The sequence below is a fragment of the Suricata suricatta genome, chromosome 5 (assembly GCF_006229205.1).
Source record: "Suricata suricatta isolate VVHF042 chromosome 5, meerkat_22Aug2017_6uvM2_HiC, whole genome shotgun sequence".
Lineage (NCBI taxonomy): Eukaryota > Metazoa > Chordata > Mammalia > Carnivora > Herpestidae > Suricata > Suricata suricatta.
This window is the reverse complement of record NC_043704.1, coordinates 85,904,557-85,913,027: the sequence shown is the minus strand read 5'-3', so window position 1 is coordinate 85,913,027 and position 8,471 is coordinate 85,904,557. Positions and strand designations below refer to the sequence as shown.

Sequence of the window (8,471 nt, the reverse complement as noted above, 5' to 3'; positions counted from 1 at the left end):
TAGGAAAGTGGATGGACCTTGAGGGTGTCATGCTAAGCGAAATAAGTCAGGCAGAGAAGGATAGATACCATATGTTTGCATTCATAGGTCTAACAGGAGAGACCTGGCAGGGGACCATGGGGAGAGGAAAGGTGAAAGAGAGCAGGGAAGAGTGAGGGACACAGATCAAGGGAGACTACTGAATACTGGAGACGAACCATGGACTGAAGGGGGAGGGGGAAGGGGGAGGGGGGATGGTCATGGTGGGGGGCACTTGGGAGAAGCACTGGGTGTTATATGGAAACTAATTTGACAATAAACTATTATAAAAAAAGATTAGAATATCTTCAACACTTAAAATTGCTAAATATATTTGAACTAATAGCAAAGAAATATTAGTGGCAACATTCCTTTTACTAAACAGATGGCATTCATATTGCTATCAGCAGTTACTGAGTACCAGCAATGTGTGAATCTCTAGGCAGAATGTTGTGTTAGACGAGGTTTCTACTTGGGAACTAAATTTGACAGACAGACAATATGCAAACACAGTACAAGCCTGGATTGTGCTCAATAGAAGGAGGAGCCATAAGACTTTGGTTTGCATGTAAGCTTCTCCCCAATTGGATATTATTAAATTTAATATTTTAAAGAAAAATGTTTGGGGATATGTTTTGCTTGAAACTATAGGGGTTACCAGCCTAGGCCCAGGAGTCAGACAGATTTAAGTCCAATTCTGAATCTTTTATTTACCACTTAGAAGAGATCTTTAACGATGCTTGACCTCAAGTTTTCAAGGATGTAATAGGATAATAATAATAAAGTATGCCTCTCTGATAGTTAATTTTATGTGTGACTTGAGTAGACTAAGGAATACTAAGATAGCTGGGCCTTATTTAAGAAGTAGATCTGTGAAGGTATGTCCAGATGAGACTAGCATTTGAATCAGTAGACTGAGTAAAGCAGATTGTCCTTTCCAATGCAGGTGGGAGTTATCCAGTCCACTGGAGGCCTAAATAGAACAAAAAGGAGTAGGAAGAGCTGATTCACTCTCTCTCTTATTGATTCGGGATGTCCATATTCTTCTGCCCTCCGACATTGGAACTCCTGGTTCTTGGGCCTGTAAACTCCGGGACTTATCTTAGCAGCCTCCTCTCCTCCCTGATTCTCAGGACTCTGGCATTGTACTGAATTACACCACCAGCTTTCCTAGTTTTCCAGCTTGCAGATGGTTTATCTTGGGACTTATTGGCCTCCATCATCACAAGAGCAAATTCTCATTCCTAACCTCCTCTAGTATATCTACATATATCCTATTGGTTCTTTTTCTCAGGAGAATGTTGAAAAATAGTCTCATAGACCTATTACTGTGAAGACTAAATAACATTAAATATATAAAATTCCTAGCATAATAACAAGTATATGGAAAGTGCTTAGTAATTATTAAATACTAAAATTCTTTAGTCTAACCTCATCATTTTACAGATAGTGAAACCAAGACACCAAAGATATTTAATGAAACTACCAGTGTTCTCACAGCTGGTTAGTAAAAGGTAGAGAACTAAAATCAAGGTCTTCTGATTCCTCAGTTTCTCTCCTGATGTTTGAATATAGTAAATGGATGCAAATTGAGGAGGCATCATAACACGTGGTATCCATGGTCACGATGTTCTTATGAAATATAAGCACTATTTAATTTCTAGCCATTCTGTCCATCCTCGGTTGTTTATGAGTAGTAATAAGGAGAAAAGAACATGGAGAATTATGTAAAAAAAGAAAATTCCATGATCTGAAGATAAAATGATGAGTAAGATTGTTAGCTGCATGGACTTGTTCTTTTGTGGTATAAGTGTAGCATCAAGTCAGTAAGTATGTATTTGATTAAGTGTAGTGTCAAGGTGGTACATGCATATTTAATATCAGGAATGAACTTACTGTATGCAAAGTTTATGGCAAAAATGAGAGGGAACAATTTAAGGATCAAAAGGAACATTCTTTGTCCATTAATATTTTATCAGCTAGGGGAGATGCATGAAAGTTTAAATATTTTTATTTTCTAAGACTTTTCTACTTTTTTCAACATCAAAAATGTTATTCCACATTTATTAACCATGAAGACACTTTCAGATATTAGTGATTTACATTTTAGTAGCACCATTTTTATAGAAACAGGAGGAGCATTCCTTTGAAAGAGTTCAGCTTCTAAAGCAGATGAGCATGAACAAAATTCATTAATTACTAATGGAATAGTTTATCATTAAGCTAGACCAGGTAGATTTTTTTTCTTAGTCAATGTAGTGAAATTTGTCAATTTTGTTGATTATCATTTCAAAGAACCTGTTTTGACTTCATTGATTTTCTCTATTGTTTTTCTATTCAGGCTTTACTTTAAAGGATGTTTTGAAAATGCAAATATACTAACATGTTAATAAGGATTTGATCTAAGGCATTTTTCTAGTAAAAGGGACACATGAAACGTGGATGAGTTTGTGTAAGAGGTTGCCCAGAGGAAGAAGATGATTAGCAAAGCATAGTTTAAAACAAATTTCCTGATTTTGCCAAGATTCATTCATTTATTTATTTTTTCAAAGTTTAGTGAACTGATGAGAACAGATACTACACATAATCTTAGCCAAAAGGCCAAGAAGCAATAGACTTTCACATCTAGCCATGACTAAGATATAAACAACTATAAAACTGGACAAAATAAATGAGGTAGCTGTTTCCAGGAATAGGTAAACAGGCAGTACAAGACTGTACTTGAGAGAATGGAAACACATGTGATGAGCTCTATGTTAACCTCAACTTTCTGCCCTGAGGCATATTTCTGAGTGAACACAAACAGAAACTAGAGGTCTGCCTCTTATGAGACAGTGATCATAGTTAGGGCTGCAGAAATGGTTGCAATTTGTATAGTAGAGACTGGAAACAGAAAGCTGGGTTGGTGTTCATGTGGGTTTTGCTCATGTTTTTATTTTTATTTTTATTATTTATTTATTTATTTTCATAATATTTTATTGTCAAATTGATTTCCATACAACATCCAGTGCTTCTTCCCCATAAGTGCCCTCCTCCATCACCACCACCCCCCTTTCCCCCTCCCCCTTTCCCCTCAATCCTCAGTTCATTTTCAGCATTCAACAGTCTCTCAAGTTTTGCATCCCTCTCTCTCCCCAACTCTGTTTCCCTCTTCCCCTTCCCCTGGTCCTCCATTAGGTTTCTCCTGTTTTCCTGTTAGACCTATGAGTGCAAACATATGGTTTCTGTCCTTCTCTGCCTGGCTTATTTCGCTTAGCATGACACCCTCAAGAAAGCTGGGTTGGTGTACATGTGGGTTTTGCTCATGTTTTTAAATAAGGTCTGGTCTTGACTCCTCAAGGTAAGACTCAAGGGAGTAGCACATCATAATTTATGCAAGAGGTTGAGAAGCAAACTGATGGAAGAGAGGTCACAGAATACTGGGAGATGGAGATCACCCCATTTAAATTGGAGAGAACCTACTGCCTACCTCAAATATCCAGTGGAAATCCATTAGGGCACACTTTAAAAGAAAAACACACTCTAGAGTAAGTAAGTGCCATGCACTAGGACTAGGGATAAAACCCAAATAAACTCATCCTCACAAAGTATAACATAGATAGAAATTATCCAAACAATTTGACAATAAAATATTATGGAAAAAAAAGATACAAAACAGATGAACATAAGGGAAGCAAACCAAAAATAATATCAAAACAGTGAAGGGGACAAAAACATAAGAGACTCTTAAATATGGAGAACAAACAGAGGATTAATGGAGGGGTTGGGGGGATGGGCTAAATGGGTAAGGGGCACTAAGGAATCTACTCTTGAAATCATTGTTGCACTATATGCTAACTGACTTGGAGATAAATTAAAAAAATTAATAAAAAAGAATCCTAAAAAAAAAGAAATTATCCAAACCAAAGCAGATTAAGAAAAAAATATTGTAAAAAATGTACAGAGACCTAGTAACTAATGGGACAATATCAAGTGACCTACACATTATAATAGGAGCCTCAGTGGGAAAAGAGATGGAGAATGGGCAGAAATATATTTTAAGAAATGATGACCCCACATCCCCCCCCCAAACATCAACCTAGGAATCCAGGAAGTTCAGTGAATCCAAATAGAATAAAGAAAAAGGAAGCCACACTAGGAACATAATTGTCAAACTGATGAAAATCATGGATAAAGAAAAAAAAGTCCTGCAGCTAGAGGTAAAGGAACATAATCATGAATGGGAACAATGATGAGAATGATGGCTTATTTCTTATCAAAAAACAACAGAGGCCCAAAACGAAAGCATGACATCTTCAAACTAATTGAGCAATAACAAAATGTCAACCAGAAAACAATCTACCATAAAAAGTGAAAGAATATTTTGTTAGAAGTTTTATGTTACAAAAAATGTTAAAAGGGTTTATTTTTCAGGTTGAAGAAAAACAAAACAATATAATATGAGAATACAAACTGCAGAAAGGAATGAAATGAACTGGAAATAATTATTGAGGTGAATGTAAACTACCTTTTACATTTTTTGATTTCTTTAAAAGACAACTTGATTTCTTTAGAAAACAATTGAGAGTTTAAGATAAAAATATCACATTTCTTATTTAGCTTACATGTAGAAGGAAAATGTATGACAACAATAACACAAAGGATAGGAGAAGAATAAAAGGAATTATAGGATATGTTCTTCCAACTTTCTTACATTTCATCTGAAGTGCTCCAATATTATTTTTAAGTAGGCAATAATAAGTAAAGGATAGATACTGTAATTACTAGGATGACTACCAAAAATTTATAGTAAGAGATATATAATTAAAAAGCCAATAGGCAAAATTAGATGGAATACTAAAAATATTTAGTTAATCTTTCCAAATAAGGGAGACAGGAAGAAGAAAGGACAAGAAGAAGAAAAAGGACAAAAACCAGAGTGAACAATTAGAAACCAAATAGACTTAAAGCCAACCATATCAATAATTATACTAAATGAATGGACCTAAAGGGTGTTATGCCAAGTGAAGTAAATCAAATATCATATCATCATATTAAATAAATAAAATATGTGATTTAACTTATATATAGACTTAAAAAATAAATGAAAAAACAAACAAAAAGAATCAGACTTAAAATGCAAAGAGAAAACTGATGGTTGTCAGAGTTGGGGAATAGGTGAGGTGGGTGAAAGGGAGTAGGAGATATGGGCTTCTAGTTGTGCAACGAATAGGTCACAGGAGTGGGGGCTGCAGCATGGGGAGTATCGTCTATGGTACTGTGGTGGCATAGGGTGGTGACAGATCATTACACTTATGATGAGCATGGCATAATGTGTGGAGTTGAGTTGCTTTGTTGTATACCTAAAACTAGTGTAGCATTGTGTGTCAACTGTGCTCAGATTAAAAAAAATAATTATACTACACGAAAATGGACTGAACTCTCCACTTTTTTTTTAGACTTTGTTTTTTTAAATTTAATTTATTTCAAATTGGCTTCCATACAACACCCAGTGCTCATGACAACAAGTGCCTTCCTCAATGCCCACCAGCCATTTCCTCCTTTCCTCCAATCCCTCTCCACCCTCAATTTGTTCTCTGTATTTAAGAGTCTCATGTGGTTTGCCTCCCTCCCTCTCTGCTTGTAACTATTTTTTCCCCTTTCCTTCCCCCATGGTTTTCTGTTAAATTTCTCAAGATCCACATATGAGTGAAAACACATGATATATGTCCTTCACTGACTGACCTATTTCTCTCAGCATAATACCTTTCAGTTCTATACACATTGCTGCAAATGGCATGATTTCCTTCTTTCTCATTGCCAAGTAATATTCCATTTTATATATAAATCACATCTTCTTGATCCATTCATCAGTTGATGGACATTTAGACTCTTTCCATAATTTGGCTATTGTTGAAAGCTCTGTTGTAAACATTGGAGTACATGTGCCCCTATGCATCAGCATTTCTGTATCCCTTGGGGAAATTCCTAGTAGTGCTATTGCTGGGTTGTATGGTAGTTCTATTTTTAATATTTTGAGGAACCTCCACACTGTTTTCCAGAGGGGCAGCACCAGTTTACATTCCCAACAATAGTGTAAGAGGGTTCCCATTTCTCCACATCCTTGACAGCATCTGTAGATTACTGATTTGTTCATTTTAGCCACTCTGACCAGTGTGAGGTGGTATCTCAGTGTGGCTTTGATTTGTATTTCCCTGATGATGAGTAATATTGAGCATCTTTTCATATGTCTGTTGGCCATCTGGATGTCTTCTTTAGAGAAGTGTCCATGTCTTCTGCTCATTTCTTCACTGGATTATTTGTTTTTAAGGTGTTGAGTTTGGTAAGTTCTTTATAGGTTTTGGATACAAACCCTTTATCTGATATGTCATTTACAAATATCTTTTCCCATTCTGTCAGTTACCTTTTAGTTCTGTTGATTGTTTCCTTTGCAGTGCAGAAGTTTTTATCTTGATGAGGTCCCACTAGCTCATTTTTGCTTTTGATTCTCTTGCCTTTGGAGATGTGTTGAGCAAGAAATTGATGCAGCTGAGGTCAAAGAGGTTGGTTCTCCTCTAGGGCTTTGATAATTTCCTGTTTCACATTTAGGTCTTTCATTCATTTTGAGTTTATTTTTATGTATGGTGTAAGACAGTGGTCTAGTTTCATTGTTCTGCATGCTGTTGTCCAGTTCTCCCAGCACCATTTGCTAAAGAGACTGCCTTTTATCCATTGGACTCTTTCCTGCTTTGTCAAATATTAATTGGCCATACATTTGTGGGTCCAGTTCTGGGTTCTCTATTCTATTCCACTGGTCTGTTTCTGTTTTTGTGCCAATACCATGCTGTCTTGATGATTACAGCTTTGTAGTAGAGGCTAAATTCTGAGATTGTGATGTCTCCTGCTTTGGTTTAATTCTTTAATATTACTTTGGCTATTCAGGATCTTCTGTGGTTCCATACAAATTTTAGAATTGTTTGTTCTAGCTTTGAGAAAAATGTTGATGAAATTTTTAATGGGATTGCACTGAATATGTAGATTGCTTTGGGTACTATTGACATTTTAACAATATTTATTCTTCCAATCCATGAGCATGGAATGTTTTTCTATTTCTTTGTGTCTTCTTCAATTTCCTTCATAAGCTTTCCTTGGTTTTCAGCATACAGATCTTCTACATATTTGGTTAGGTTTATTCCTAGGTATTTTATGGTTGGTGCAACTGTAAATGGGATTAGTTTCTTTATTTCTCTTTCTGCTTCATTATTGGTGTATAAAAATGCAACTCATTTCCACACATTGATTTTGTACCCTGCATCTTTGCTGAATTCATGTATCAGTTCTAGCAGTCTTTTGGTGGAGTCTTTAGGATTTTCCATGTAGAATATCATGTCGTCTACAAAAACTGAAAGTTTGACTTCATCTTTGCCAATTTGAGGCTTTTTATTTCATTTTGTTGTCTGATTGCTGATGTTAGGACTTCCACCACTATGTTAAACAACAGTGGTGAGAGTGGATATCCCTGTCATGTTCCTGATCTCAGGAAGAAAGCTCTCAGCTTTTCCCCATTGAGGAAGATATTAGCTGTGGACTTTTCATATATGGCTTTTATGATGTTTAAGTAAGTTCCTTCTATCCCAAACTTCTTGAGAGTTTTTAACTAAGAAAGGATGCTGTATTTTGTCAAATGATTTTTCTGCATCTATTAAAGGATCATATGGTTCTTAGCTTTTCTTTTATTAATGTGATGTATCACATTGATTGACTTGTGAGTATTGATCCAGTTCTGTAACCCAGCAATGAATCCCACTTGATCATGGTAAATCATTCTTTTTATGTGTTATTAAATTCGATTTGCTAGTATCTTGTTGAGAATGTTTGCATCCATGTTCATCAGGGATATTGGCCTGTAATTATCCTTTTTTTGTGGAGTCTCTGTCTGTTTTGGGAATCAAGGTAATGTTGGCTTCATAGAATGAATCCAGAAGTTTCCCTTCTATTACTATTTTTTGGAATAGCTTGAGAAGGCTAGGCATGAACTATGTTTTAAATGTCTGGTAGAATTCCTCAAGGATGCCATCTGGTCCAGGACTCTTATTTGTTGGGAGATTTTTGATAACTGATTCAAGTTCTTCACTAGTTATTGGTCTGTTCAAATTTTCTAGTACTTACTATTTGAGTTTTGATAGTGCGTGGGTGTCTAGGAATTTGTTCATTTCATCCAGGTTGTCCAGTTTGTTGGCATATAATTTTTCAGAGTCTTCTCTCATAATTGCTTGTCCTTCTGAAGGATTGGTTGTGATAAATCTATTTTCATTTGTGAGTTTATCTATTTGGATCCCCTCTCTTTTCTTTTTGAGAAGTATGGCTAGAGGTTTATCAATTTTGTTTTTTTGTTTTTGTTTTTTTCAAAAAACCAACTATTAGTTTTATTGATCTGTTCTATTGGTTTACTTATTTATTTTTAGTATAAATTT

At 35.6% G+C, this 8,471-nt stretch overlaps 1 pseudogene; it reads right to left on the bottom strand.

Moving 5' to 3' along the window:
* Positions 1-2,473: 2,473 nt before the first annotated feature.
* On the bottom strand, positions 2,474-2,631 carry LOC115292976 (annotated as a pseudogene).
* Positions 2,632-8,471: the final 5,840 nt, after the last annotated feature.